At 44.4% G+C, this 14629-nt stretch overlaps 1 long non-coding RNA gene across 1 annotated transcript; it reads right to left on the reverse strand.

Moving 5' to 3' along the window:
* Positions 1–2550: 2550 nt before the first annotated feature.
* LOC123996756 lies at positions 2551–8796 on the reverse strand. The gene is made up of 3 exons (XR_006832038.1): positions 8630–8796; positions 8259–8365; positions 2551–2684 (listed from the first exon to the last, which is right to left on the reverse strand). It is a non-coding gene; the product is annotated as an uncharacterized LOC123996756 (long non-coding RNA).
* Positions 8797–14629: the final 5833 nt, after the last annotated feature.

Genomic DNA, 14629 nt, shown 5'->3' on the forward strand with positions numbered 1-14629 from the left:
CAGACTGCATGGAGCAGCCAGAGCTGCCAGTCTGCATGGAGCAGCCAGAGCTGCCAGTCTGCATGGATCAGCCAGAGCTGCCTGTCTGCATGGAACAGCCAGAGCTGCCAGTCTGCATGGAGCAGCCAGGTTGCATGGAGCAGCCAGAGCCGCCAGGTTGCATGGAGCAGCCAGAGCTGCCAGTCTGCATGGAGCAGCCAGAGCAGCTAGATCCGCCAGTCAGCCAGACTCTTCCAGATCTGCCAGTCAGCCAGACTCTTCCAGATCTGCCAGTCAGCCAGACTCTTCCAGATCTGCCAGTCAGCCAGACTCTTCCAGTCAGCCAGACTCTTCCGGATCTGCCAGTCAACCAGACTCTTCCGGATCTGCCAGTCAACCAGACTCTTCCAGATCCTCCAGCCAGCCAGGATCTGCCGGAGCCAACTACCTGCCTGAGCTTCCTCTCAGTGCTGAGCTTCCTCTCAGTGCTGGGCTTTCCCTCAGTGCTGGGCTTCCCCTCAGTGCTGAGCTTCCCCTCAGTCCCGAGCTTCCCCTTAGTCCCGAGTTTCCCCTCAGTTCCGAGCTTCCCCTCAGTTCCGAGCTTCCCCTCAGTTCCGAGCTTCCCCTCAGTTCCGAGCTTCCCCTCAGTTCCGAGCTTCCCCTCAGTCCCAAGCTGCCTCTCAGTCCCGAGCTGCCCCTCAGTCACGAGCTGCCCCTCAGTCCAGTGGGGTTCTGGGTGAGGACTAATAGGCCATGGTCGGCGGCGAGGGTGGACTATCCCAGGACGCGAAGGGGAGGAACTAAGACATTTATGGAGTGGGGTCCACGTCCCGAGCCGGAGCCGCCACCATGGACAGACGCCCACCCGGACCCTCCCTATGGTTTTGAGGTGCGTCCGGGAGTCCGCACCTTAGGGGGGAGGTTCTGTCACGCCTTGGTCTTAGTATTTGGTGTTTTCTTTATTTATTTGGTCAGGCCAGGGTGTGACATGGGTTTAGTTTGTTGTGTTTCGTATTGGGGTTTTAATAGGCATTGGGATTGCGGCTGAGTAGGGGTGTCTAGCATATGCTTGGCTGCCTGAGGCGGTTCTCAATCAGAGTCAGGTGATTCTCGTTGTCTCTGATTGGGAACCATATTTAGGTAGCCTAGGTTTCACTGTGTGTTTTGTGGGTGTTTGTTCCTGTCTCTGTGTTTGTTGTCACAAGATAACCTATACAGTCTTTCGCGTTTCGTTTGTTGTTTTGTATATTATTGTTATTTCATGTATCGTATAATTTTCATGAAAGAACATGAGTAACGTCCACGCCGCATTTTGGTCCTCTCCTCTTTCAACAGACGAACGCCGTTACAATCTGTACATTATGTCCTTATCGTATCTTAAACACAGACTGTCTGAGCAAAATTCAGTACCGACCTGACTAGAGATTTGGGAGAGGACAGGGAGTACGTCTCAAGGTCTCCCTAATCTTTGTCGGCTGGGTAGTGATACAGTATGTGCGTAGGATACCTACTGTTTGTGTGTGGAAGTATGTGCGCAGCAATAAAATTGATGTTTGTCTATTATTGAGTTTAGAACGTTCTCGTGAATAAACTATACTAAACTGTCTTTAACTAATTATTATTAAACCCATGGTCTTATAAACCTCGGGGATTTTGTCAAAGCTATTGATTGATTGTTATTATCATTGGGATTGAAAATTCTCGTGACACCCATTGATCATTAATCCCCTACTACAGAAAAAAACACAATTTCCATTGACCGTTAGTACTCTATTGGCTTTTAGTCCTCTTGACCGTTAGTACTCTATTGGCTTTTAGTCCTCTTGACCGTTAGTACTCTATTGGCTTTTAGGCCTCTTGACCGTAAGTACTCTATTGGCTTTTAGTCCTCTTGACCGTAAGTACTCTATTGGCTTTTTGTCCTCTTGACCGTTATTACTCTATTGGCTTTTAGTCCTCTTGACCGTTAGTACTCTATTGGCTTTTAGTCCTCTTGACCGTTAGTACTCTATTGGCTTTTAGTCCTCTTGACCGTAAGTACCCTATTGGCTTTTAGTCCTCTTGACCGTAAGTACTCTATTGGCTTTTAGTCCTCTTGACCGTAAGTACTCTATTGGCTTTTAGTCCTCTTGACCGTAAGCACTCTATTGGCTTTTAGTCCTCTTGACCGTAAGTACTCTATTGACCTCTCGTCCTCTTACATTGTGTATTTATCTTCTAAATATTCTTACACTCCCTTTAAATGTATGTTTAGAAAACAATAGAAAACATGAAAAAATAGACAGTATAAAAAACATTAGCAGTAAGCATAAAATCATTCACATTAAACACCTTGCATTTCTATAAAACACAAAGGGCATATTCTACTTGCTTTACAATAAGAAATAGATTTCAAACAAAGTTATATAAAATAAGTATTGACATGTGTAATGATGTTGTCGCTTACGATTCCTACCACATCATGTATAAGCAGGAAGACAATATTAAATCGTCCAATTGGCAAGTATTTTAAAAGTGACCAGCTCTTGCACACTGGTATCAATCCCACATAGATAACTATTAGAAATTATGTTCGGACAGTCTGCTGGTAGTGAGGAATTCTTCTTCCGTTCCACTGGTTGATAAGGACTGATCTTGTATCATTTCAAGTAAAGTCCTTGGGTCAAGGAATATTGCTTCAGCTTCAGATGGTAGATTCTCATAACCTGTAACAAAGGAAACAAAAGAGTGAAAGTGACATGTCCTTGTTTCAAGAGAAAATTATATTTCACATAGATTTCCCTAAAGTAAGCATGTCCCAATGTTCAGGAAAAAGTTGGACATTTCACCTAGATATCCCTAATATGATGACTGCGATATACAACATAGAAGCTTATCAAGTTTTGATCATCTTACTATGCTTCTTCACCCGAGATTGGCCCCCGATTGCTAATCAATCAGTTCTTTATTCTTCAGGCTCCACTTTGTTATCAAAATGGACAACCATGCAATGGGTGACATGTATTCATCATGATTTTCCCTGGACTTTAACTCGTTGTGAGCAAAACTTGATAAGGACCTTCTCATTTTGTCCCTAATGTGTCTGTTACATATTTTTTTTACCATCACCCACTGTCCTGGTATTACGTCGTGTCCCCCCTCGGGAGTTATTCCCCATGACTCTTTTTCTGTCTACGATTTCTCAAATCAGAATTTTAGCTGTGTGTTGTGCAGTTCCATTCTTAGTAGAATAGGCTTCAACCCATTGTGAGAAACGATCAACAACAACCAGCACATCTTTGTGTCCTTTACATTTGGGCAACGTGATGTAGATGTAGATGTCTGAAGGCGCACGTCGTGTCTGTACTTTCACTCGTCCCTTGGTGTTGTTTTCCATACAAATGTTGCAATTCGCCACAACAGCCTCAGCCTCTTTCCGCACACCAGGATTCCACCATTTGCCCACAAAAACGATAAACTATATTATTCACACCAATGTGTCCCAAAGAGTGGATCTGTGACACCAAGTAGGGTAAGAGTGCATTTGGCGCTACACATCTCAGGTTGTATTTCCACACACCTGATTGATTGAGTTTGCATCCTGCAGCCATCCATTCCCACACTTCATCTTTTGGTGCACTGCTTTGTATGTCTCTAATGTGTTGCAATGTATCCAAGATGTATGTCCTAATCAGTTTAGGTGACAGAGATGTTCTCTTGATATTTGCCTTGGCAGCTCATTAGCTTTACTCTCGTCGGTAAAGAGTTTTCTATGTGCTTTCATTTCCAAAATTCAACTTGTCCAATAACTGGAGAGCATTCAGTAGAACCATCCCCTCTGGTCCATTCTTCACAGGAACTCCCATGAATCGTCTGTTTTTCCATATTTTCCCAAAATCATGGGTAACACCAAACACATACCTTTGAGTTTGTGTATTTATCAGCTGTTTTTCCTTCAGCCTGTTTGTATGCTTCTGTCAATGCCACCAATTCCGCCACCTGTGCTGATATTCCTGCAGGTAACATGCCTGTCACTATCACATTGTCCATTGTAGTAACTGGCCAGCCTGCCATACTCACACACTGCTCCACAATGCTTGATCCGTCTGTGTATACAATAAACTCAGGGCTTTCCAACGGATGACTCTTAATAAACCCATCAGAGAGCTGATCCAAAACCAACTCACAACAGTCGTGTTCTAGTAATGTGGTTTCTGGAGGAAGCATCAGAGTAACTGGATTACATGGTGTGCCACATAGTGAGATGATGATAAGGAGCCTCCAACACAGTTGACCATTTGTTCCAACAATCAGTATGAACAACATGTCAGCAGAATGTGTCTTTTCAACTACACCCATGTCCCATATTTTAATACCCATGTCTCATGGATGTTTCAACAGTTTTGACAATTCATCCAACTGTTTTGGAGATGCTGATTTGTGTGTGATTACAGTCACCAGAGGTTTTGTCTTTACTTCCTTTTACAGCCTGTGTTCTGGTTGGCCTAAGACATCGTTCGTCACCGCTGTCAGTATCTGTTGACTCAATGCCAGGCAATGCTGACCAGATGCTTGAAATCCGATCTGCCTTGCGCAACTCAGTGTGAGGGTAGATTGAGGGAACAAAGGGTCCACATGTTGGAGCCAAGTCTGTTTTTACGACCCTTGCCTGTAATTGTTGAATTTCTCCTTTCAATGTTTTTATCTGTTCACCAAGAGCTCTCAAACAATCTTTATCTCTCTGCAATGTCTTGTCATGATTCCCCGGGAAATAATTTCTCATCCCGTTTTCTTACTTCGGCTAAAGCAGTTAAAGACCTGTCAAGGAGTTAGACATTCTCTATAACGGCTGTCGTTGGTGGAGAAAGAGGAGGACCAATGCGCAGCGTGGTAAGTGTCCATATTTTTAATAAAACAACTGAACACTGAACAAAACAACAACATGAATAAACAAAAAAACGAAACAGTCCCGTAAGGTGATGAAGAAACACTAAACAGAAAATAATCACCCCCAACTAAAATGGGGAATACAGGCTAACTTAGTATGATTCTCAATCAGAGACAACGAACGACACCTGCCTCTGATTGAGAACCATACCAGGCCAAACACAACATAGAAAAAAGAACATAGACTACCCACCCCAACTCACACCCTGAACAAACTAACACAAAAGACACAATAAAGGAACTAAGGTCAGAACGTGACATTTTCTGTATTTTTCCCCAAATCTCTTGCCTATACCTTTCTACTTTGAAATGGTTCTTCATATCACTAGACAATGAATTTAAAAGCTGTTTCATGCCCACATCCATAGGGGCTGTTCCACCCTTCTCCAGAGTGATTCTCACTTAACAAAAGGCTAAGCTTGAGCCAATATATTTATTTCATTTCATTTGCGATTTTCATGAATAGTTAACGTTGCGTTATGGTAATGAGCTTGAGGCTATAATTACAGGTTAACAATGGCATTGCATGAACTTCAAAAGTTGTATAATATATATCTTTATGTTTTTATACAGTACACTACCCTTCAAAAGGATGGGGTCACTTGGAAATGTCCTTGTTTTTGAAAAAAAAAGCACATGTTTTGTCCATTAAAATAACATCAAATAGATCATAAACACAGTGTAGACATTGTTAATTTTGTAAATTACTATTGTAGCTGGAAACGGCAGATTCTTTATGGAATATCTACATAGGTGTACAGAGGCCCATTACCAGTATCCATCACTCCTGTATTCCAATGGCACGTTGTGTTGGCCTGAGTATCGGGAGCATCAGCATTTGTGGGTTTGATTACAGGCTCAAAATGGCCAGAAACAAAGTACTTTCTTCTGAAACTCGTCAGCCTATTCTTGTTCTGAGAAATGAAGGCTAGTCCAAGCGAGAAATTACCAAGAAACTGAAAATCTCGTACAACGCTGTGTACTACTCCCTTCACAAAACAGCTCAAACTGGCCCTAACCAGAATAGAAAGAGAAGTGGGAGGCCCCGGTGCACAACTGACCAAGAGGACAAGTACATTAGAGTGTCTAGTTTGAGAAACAGATGCTTCAAGTCCTCAACTGGCAGCTTCATTAAATAGTACCCGCAAAACACCAGTTTCAACATCAACAATGAAGAGGCGACTCCGGGATGCTGGCCTAGTATGCTCACAACAGCATTTCTGGCCAACTTCATCGGAGTCCACCTGTGGTAAATTGAAATGATTGGACATGATTTGGAAAGGCACACACATACGCACACACACATAAGGTCCAACAGTTGTCAGAGCAAAAACCAAGAAGGAATTGTTCATAGGGCTACGAGACAGGCTGTCTGTTGAGGCACAGACTGGGGAAGGGCATCAAAACATTTCTGCAGTATTGAAGGTCCCCAAGAACATAGTGGCCTCCATCATTCTTAAATGGAAGAAGTTTGGAACCACCAGGACTCTTCCTAGAGCTGGCCGCCCAACTAAACTGAGCAATCAGGGGAGAAGGGCCTTAGTTGGGGAGGTTTACCAAGAATACAATGGTCACTCTGACAGAGCTCAAGAGTTCCTCTGTGGAGATGGGAGAACCTTCCAGAAGGACAACTATCTCTGCAGCACTCCACCATCAGGCCTTCATGGTAGAGTGGCCAGACGGAAGCCACTCCTCAGTTAAAGGCACATGACAGCATGCTTGGAGTTTGCCAAAAGGCACCTAAAGACTCTCAGACCATGAGAAACAAGATTCTCTGGTCTGATGAAACCAAGATTGAACTCTTTGGCATGAATGCCAAGCGTCACGTCTGGAGGTGCCTGGCACCATCCCTACGGTGAAGCATGGTGGTGGCAGCATCATGCTGTGGGGGTGTTTTTCAGTGGCAGGGACTGGGAGACTAGTCAGGATCGGGAGAAAGATGAACGGAGCAAAGTACAGAGAGATCCTTGATGAAAACCTGCTCCAGAGCGTTCAGGACCTCAGACTGGGGAGAAGGTTCATCTTCTAACAGGACAACGACCCTAAGCACACATCCGAGACAATGCAGGAGTGGCTTTGGGATAAGTTTCTGAATGTCCTTGAGTGGCCCAGCCAGAGCCTGGACTTGAACCCGATCGAACATCTCTGGAGAGAACTGAAAATATCTGTGTATCGACACTCCCCATTCATCCTGACTGAGATTGATAGGATCTGCAGAGAAGAATGGGAGAAACTCCCCAAATACAGGTGTCCCAAGCTTGTAGCGTCATACCCAATTTGATGCCAAAGGCGCTTCAACAAAGTACTGAGTATTTCACATCAGTTACACTCACCCCCCTTTTGACCTCCTTTTCCGCAGCAACCAGTGATCCGGGTCAACAGCATCAATGTAACAGTATAACTTTAGACCGTCCCCTCGCCCATATCCGAGAGCGAACCAGGGACCCTCTGCACACATCAACAACAGTCACCCACGAAGCATCGTTACCCATCGCTCCACAAAAGCCGTGGACCTTTTTCGCAGAGCAAGGGGAACCACTACTTCAAGGTCTCAGAGCAGGTGATGTCACCGATTGAAATCATTACCACTAACTAGCTAGCTATTTCACATCCGTTTCACTGTAACCTAACCAAATTTGGTAAAAGTCAAGGGGTCTGAATACTTTCCGAAGGCACAATAGATAGCCATATCTATACCACAACGCTGCTGTGAGCATACTAGGCATTCTATATTATACTACAACATCAGTCTAAATGAATATGGATGTTGTGTTGGCTGATTCTTCCAAGCAGCGTGAACCTCGTTTTGTGTTGCGCAATGGCAGCAGACCTTCATCTATACATTTTGGCTCTTGCCAGCCATGTGCAGTCTTTTTCTCATCCGAGTCAGATGTTGAGCTTGAACGTGTTCCTGGCTGAAAGCTTTCATCCAATGGGTCTACAGGCCTAACAAAATATATGTATTAAAACTGCAGTAAAAGTGCAGTAACTGCAATCAACTGTGCTATTTTGGATGCAGTAATTAAGAGCAGCATGATTAGTCTGTAGGACATACACTAGTCAGTCAGTGATTAGCCAACATTTTACTACTTTTAGTGCATCAGTACACACTCAAACACTGTACTATATTCACCCATCCTCCTCGTGTCAATAGATCATGCATACTAAACTTCACAAATAAAACCACCACTCCCTCCTTACTAATAACTCAGATTTTCTTCAATTTAGACTTCAAGCTTTGCATAAACAATCAACTAAGCCTCCATAATACAGAAAAACTACATTATAAGTTATAGTCTACTTATAAAACACACCAACTATGACAGCGAGACACAGACCCTGTTTATGCCTACCTCCAGTATATTTATTTGCTCATCATGGAGTCATGGAAAGATTTAGCAAAGGGTCCTGGTGCTTAGCCCGATGTTTATGCTGCTATAGATGTTGATGGAATTGGACTCTGTGAATAGAACACATAGGCCAGTCATGTTAGCCTCTGCGGTAGTTAGTTAGCTAGCTAACGGTTAGACATGGTCCGGTAGTCTGTAGCTAACGTAACCGAACATAGCTAATGTTAGCTTGCAAAGTTACAAATGACATCGCCCGATTAGCTGGCTAATTACAGTGATTTGCTTTGGAATGTCTAGCCAGCGTATTATGAAAGCAAGCTAGATTTGGGTTTAGATGAACAAATATAGTTAGCTAGCTAAATTATCTACTTTACCTCTGCTTGACTTCTTAGTAAGGTAACCAATGAAATGTTACCCCAACAGCCTGTGCTTGCTTGTAGTTTGCACATCCAAGTACAGAGCACCACACTAATTTTACAGTTGTTCTCTACACAAAAATACAAAATAAATAGTTATTTGTAAACTGACGTTCTATGGATGAATGGCTAATCCAGGAAGTATCATTAGCTAGCTACCTTTTGATACCCATTCTCAATTGGATCCACCTTGACATAGGCGGTACTACATCGTGAAATCTCAATGAATTATGAATATTGTGGTTCGTTTACAGCCAGGAAATTTAGATGGCCCATTTCTACCAGTGAGATGCAGAAATGCTCGTATTTGCGTGTAGGGAGGAAATTCTCGATTTTTTATGACACATATATGTTAATAGCATATTAATGGACATTTACAGGGAAAGAGCAGCGAGGAAATGTCCCTTTAAATTCAGGGTTATGGTTAAGGTTAGGGTTGGGGTTAGGATTAAGGTGAGGTTTAGGGTTAGAGGTTAGGGAAAATAGGATTTTGAATGGCAAACAATTTTAAGTCCCCACAAGGATAGTAAAACATATGTTGTGTGTGTGCGTGTGGGTGTGGGTTCTTTTGTGTGTGTGGCAAAGACATGCCTTTGATAGCAATTTGACTGAACTCAATATCATTCCGTTTTCACCTCTTTTCCCCCTTTACCCCTTACTTTCACTCTATCCCTCCATCTCTTCCGTGTGGCAGCTGTAATTGCCTGGCAGACAGAGTGTTGCATTGCGTCTGTAATTACACAGGAAAAGCCAGCTCTCCTTTGAGCTCCGGATTAGCAACTCTCTTTGTGAGAGGACAGAAAGAGGAACAAAAGGAGGCAGATTTAAGTATCACGCAGAATCCAAGTACGAAATGTTTTTTTCCCCTTTCCGTCTCCCTTCTCCTTGAGTTTGACAAGCGTCTTGGAGATATCACGATAGAGGCAGGAAGGGAGCCCTGAAGCCCCAGACATTCAATCCCTTCAGCGCCGGCCTGCACGCATTGCACGCACACACACACACACACACACACACACACACACACACACACACACACACACACACACACACACACACACACACACACACACACACACACACACACACACACACACACACACACACACACACACACACACACACACACACACACACACACACACACACTGCCTGCCTTTCTCTCGCCAGACAAAGCTCCAAACCAAGCTACTGACCCCCCCCCCACACACACACATTATACAGTATGTAAGAACACAGTCACACATTTAGTCAGTCAGTCAGTCAGTCAGTCAGTCAGTCATTCAGTCACTCAATCACTCACTGACTCACTCACAGACTCACTCACCATCTTAATTCGTTTGTTGTTAATTTACATTTTAATACATTTGTAATAAATGGGCACACACACTTTTACATAACACCCACATCCAAATCATCACAGAGTAGACCCTGTAGACGGTTGCATTCATTGTTGGAGTGATTTGCTGTTGTGGCTTCCAGCCTGTTGTTGAGTTGGGTTGAGTGTACTCTGGCCGGTATACCTGGGTCTGCTGGAGAGTTTAGCTCCACGTTCTCTCCCAGGGTGAGTGTGTAAGGGAAACTCCTGGTGTGTGGCGTGGGTGGGCCACACAGAGAAGCTTTGCCCAGGGCTATGTGTGTGTGCATGCGCATGCATGTTGTATGTGTGGGTGTGTGTGCATGCGCGTATGTGCGTTTGTATGTGTGTGTGTGCTTGTTTGTGTGTGTGTGTGTGTACATCTCTGTGTTTGTGGAAGTCGGGGATGAGAACATGCGGATTGAGTAACAGCTATTCCATATTGGTTGAGTGACCCCCATGGAATATTATAGCTATGCGTGTAAAATCCCATTTACCATAATAAACAATAATAATTAAAAGTGGATAGCTGTTGAAAGTGAGCTGGATTCCCATTGGCAATAGAGAAGGGAGAGGTGTATGGGGAGTAGTTGGGTGTAGAGGAGGGGGCTGCACTGGGTATCCATATTACCTCTGATAATAGCGATCTGGGATTGTCATTATGGGGAGGCTGCCAAGACGTTCACAGCAACCAGTGTGGGGTTTAACTCTTCCCTAGTACAGCGCACTAGACCAGAACTCTGCTTCGTACAATATGACACACACACACACACACACACACACACACACACACACACACACACACACACACACACACACACACACACACACACACACACACACACACACACACACACACACACACACACACACACACACACACACACACACACACACACACACACGCACAATATTTTACAGTATATGACACTCACTGTGGTATATAACTACCATGTTTTTCCCTTTGAAACTTCTCAGTAGCGCTTAGTGCAGGTCTGTGTCTTGGTGAGTTACAGTATATGTGTTGGTGATTGCGTGTGAGTGACTTGTCCATTTTCCTAGACCCATCTCCATCCCCCACATGAGGCACACTTAAACGAGAAGGGTCAACCTGCGCCTAACGAGCAGGGTCAACCTGCACCCCCTGTTGAGACGGGGGGAGGAAGGGAGAAAAATAGGGGGAGAAGAGACAATGGAACACCACCTGGTCTTATAGCCAACAGTCAGTCCAGACAATGAAAGAGGGAAAGAATCTGATGAGACAGGGAGAAAAAGAGAGAATTAGAGTGCTTGACAGAGACAAGGCTAGATAGTAAAGAGATAGGAAGTAGATTGTGACAGAGATTAACCTTGTTTGTGTGTGTGTGAGAGAGAGAGAGAGAGAGAGAGAGACAGTGAGAGAGAGAGAGAGAGAGAGAGAGAGAGAGAGAGAGAGAGAGAGAGAGAGAGAGAGAGAGAGAGAGAGAGAGACAGTTAAAAACAGGCGTCTGAGAAAGAGCTGATGTTGGAGAGAGGCTGAGGAGTGGAAACTCTACCAAGCTGGTCTCTCCCTCACGTGCTCTGGCATGGTTGTCACACCGCAACAGCACTCTCTGCTCTGTTTCCCCTCCTTTAAGCAAATTACCTAGCCAGTGTTTTTGGATTCTAAATAAAACATCTGTCGCTGTAGTGGCGGAGGACTCAGTCAGGACTCAGGCACAGTCCTGCAGACAGTATTATGTTTTACACAGACACATAGCAGCGCTGGGACTTTCCCATACTTTTATGGGCTGGGAGGACGGAGGGGGGCGACACGCTTAGGGGGAGGCAAGGAGTGGAGAGGTCCACTATATTTCCAACATAAGGCCTTATATAGAGGGTTCTTGTCCAGGTGTGGGGTCGAGTAAGTTCCCTCAACTCCCACCCCACAACCATGAAATAGCATTGGGGTTTCATTGAGGTCACCACCCCACTTTGCCACATAGTCCGTTTAATGCCTTGGCTTTATGTACATTGACATGGCCCTAAACCTTTCTCTGAGTGCACATTGGGGAAGAAAATGGGTGATTGAAAGCTATAGCACACTGATAGAGAGAGAGGAGAGAAAGAGAAAGCAAAAAGAGATAGTGAGAGAGAGTCAGAGAAATAAACACAGAGAGAGAGAGAGAGAGAGAGAGAGAGAGAGAGAGAGAGAGAGAGAGAGAGAGAGAGAGAGAGAGAGAGAGAGAGAGAGAGAGAGAGAGCAGAAAGTCTAGAGAGACTGAGACTGAAGACTGAACGGAGAGCCACAGTGGTCCGATTAACCCCTGTGACACATTGACCCGGTCAGGAAACAATTATCCCCAAATAGGGCTTCTTTGGCTTGGCTGTTGTTCATGAGTCCTCCATACATATTTCAGCACCAGTACCAACCGTCTGGCCTGGTAGACCTGCCTGCTCAGCTTGGGGTCCAACAAGGGGAGACCTCAACCCCACTTGCTCCTGTCCTGCCTACCCCCTTATCCCAGAGCCCAGTGGGTAGGAGAGTAATGACACATAATGACTCACACCCCGGCCCAGCGAGATGAATGGCCCATAATGACTCGTCGCCAGCCAGGAAGATTAATAGCACTTAATGGTTTGTATTGCCGCCCTTAATCGAGCTGTCACTGGCCCTGCTTGAGGAATAGCAGGACCTTGCATCATTTCTCATGCCTTGTGTTCCCTCGGAGCTCCCAGTCAGTCTCATGTCCCCGGGGCCCCCTCTCTCCCACAAGACCTGGTAAGTCCTATCTTTTTTAGTATAAAGGGAGGGTCTAATACATGGTCAGGGCTGAACTTTCTGTGGAGCTTATAACAGGGGGGGGTTGATGTCTGACCCCTCTACCACTAGACTTGGACTAAGGGGGTGAGGGGGGGTCAAAGACATGGTCAGACCTGTCCCATCTGTGAGAGTCCATAGAGCGGCTTGATGTCTGAGGAAATCCCCCCACCCCCACCCCAGTGGTCTGCTCCACATCTCTCGAGGAGGCACTACCCTTTCATGTGACAGTGTATGTCTGAAGCCAACATATTACAACTGGGACTGGGGCCATAACCCAGTGTTTGATAGAGTGGGGTCCATACTGTAGCAACAGTATGCGTTGGAGTCATTTTGTCTCTAAGGCCCTCCTGCATTAACTTCCTCCATACCTTACCTCATTGTAAATCTTCAGACATTTAAGTTACCAAACCCGGACTCAGGTGATATAGGTAAATGTGCTTTTAGTTTGTTTTGCGCTTCTCATGTGGAATGATCTCCAATTGAGTTACGAATTGAACTTTAATTAAATGAGTTGACTCTACACATGGGATGATTTCACTGAACAAGAAAAGAAAGGGAATATTGAATGATCCCCAATGATCCATCACATCTCCCAAAAACGTTTTCAACATACATCTGTGAAATGATAGTCTAGAAACTAAAGATTTGGTTGTCTTCCTCTCAGGCTTCCATATCTTCTCCCCGGACCTCCTTAATGTCCACCTCTTGAGCATCAGACTCTGAGGCCTCATCTTCACTTTCACTTTCCAACCTTGTTAAGGATGGCTCGTTGTCAGGCTCAAAAAGCCTCAAATTTGCCCGGATGGCCACCAATTTTTCAACCCTTGTATTGGTTAGCCTGTTGCGTGCCTTGGTGTGTGTGTTCCCAAACAAGGACCAGTTATTCACCCCACCCACTATTGTAATCAAAACTTACCAGAAATCATGTAGTTCTTGGCACAGACAGTGTAGTAGTGTGGGCTCAATAGCATCTCATTTGTGTGCAAGATCTTGGGAATCAGCTGTACATGTGATGGAAGAATGGACTGTGCATGGAGAGGGTTGCAATTCCATTGAATTGTGGATAGTTTAACCAAAATACGCCACATGACACTAGAATTTCCTAATGTGTATTCCACACAAAAAGGTTGACATTATAAACTAACTTTTGATGAATTTAAGCAAAATTCCCCAAATTCCCTGGCTTAACTTCCCATGGAAAATTTCCGACCTTTTGCAACTCTACTTCCAGCATGGCTCCCTGCTTAAATAAATGAAAAATATATTCACTACCGTTCACAAGTTGAGTCACTTAGAAATGTCCTTGTTTTTTAAAGAAAAGCACGTTTGTTAATTAAATGAACATCAAATTGATCAGAAATACAGTGTAGACATTGTTAATGTTGTAAATTACTATTGTAGCTGGAAACAGCAGATTTTTAATGTAATATCTGTACAGGTGTACAGAGGCCCATTATCAGCAACCATCACTCCTCTGTTCCAATGACAAGTTGTGTTAGCTTATCCAAGTGTATCATTTTAAAAGGCTAATTTATCATTAGAAACCCATTTTGCAATTATGTAACAGTGAAGAGGCGACTCCGGGATGCTGGCCTTCTAGGCAGAGTTGCAAAGAAAAAGCCATATCTCAGACTGGCCAATAAAAAGAAAAGATTAAGATGGGCAAAAGAACACAGACACTGGACAGAGAAACTCTGCCTAGAAGGCCAGCATCCCAGAGTCGCCTCTTCACTGTTGACATTGAGACTGGTGTCTCAATTTATTTAATGAAGCTGCCAGTTGAGGACTTGTTATCAAGGCACAAGGCGAGACCCAGATGCAG

The sequence above is a fragment of the Oncorhynchus gorbuscha genome, linkage group LG15, assembly GCF_021184085.1.
Source record: "Oncorhynchus gorbuscha isolate QuinsamMale2020 ecotype Even-year linkage group LG15, OgorEven_v1.0, whole genome shotgun sequence".
Classification (NCBI taxonomy): domain Eukaryota; kingdom Metazoa; phylum Chordata; class Actinopteri; order Salmoniformes; family Salmonidae; genus Oncorhynchus; species Oncorhynchus gorbuscha.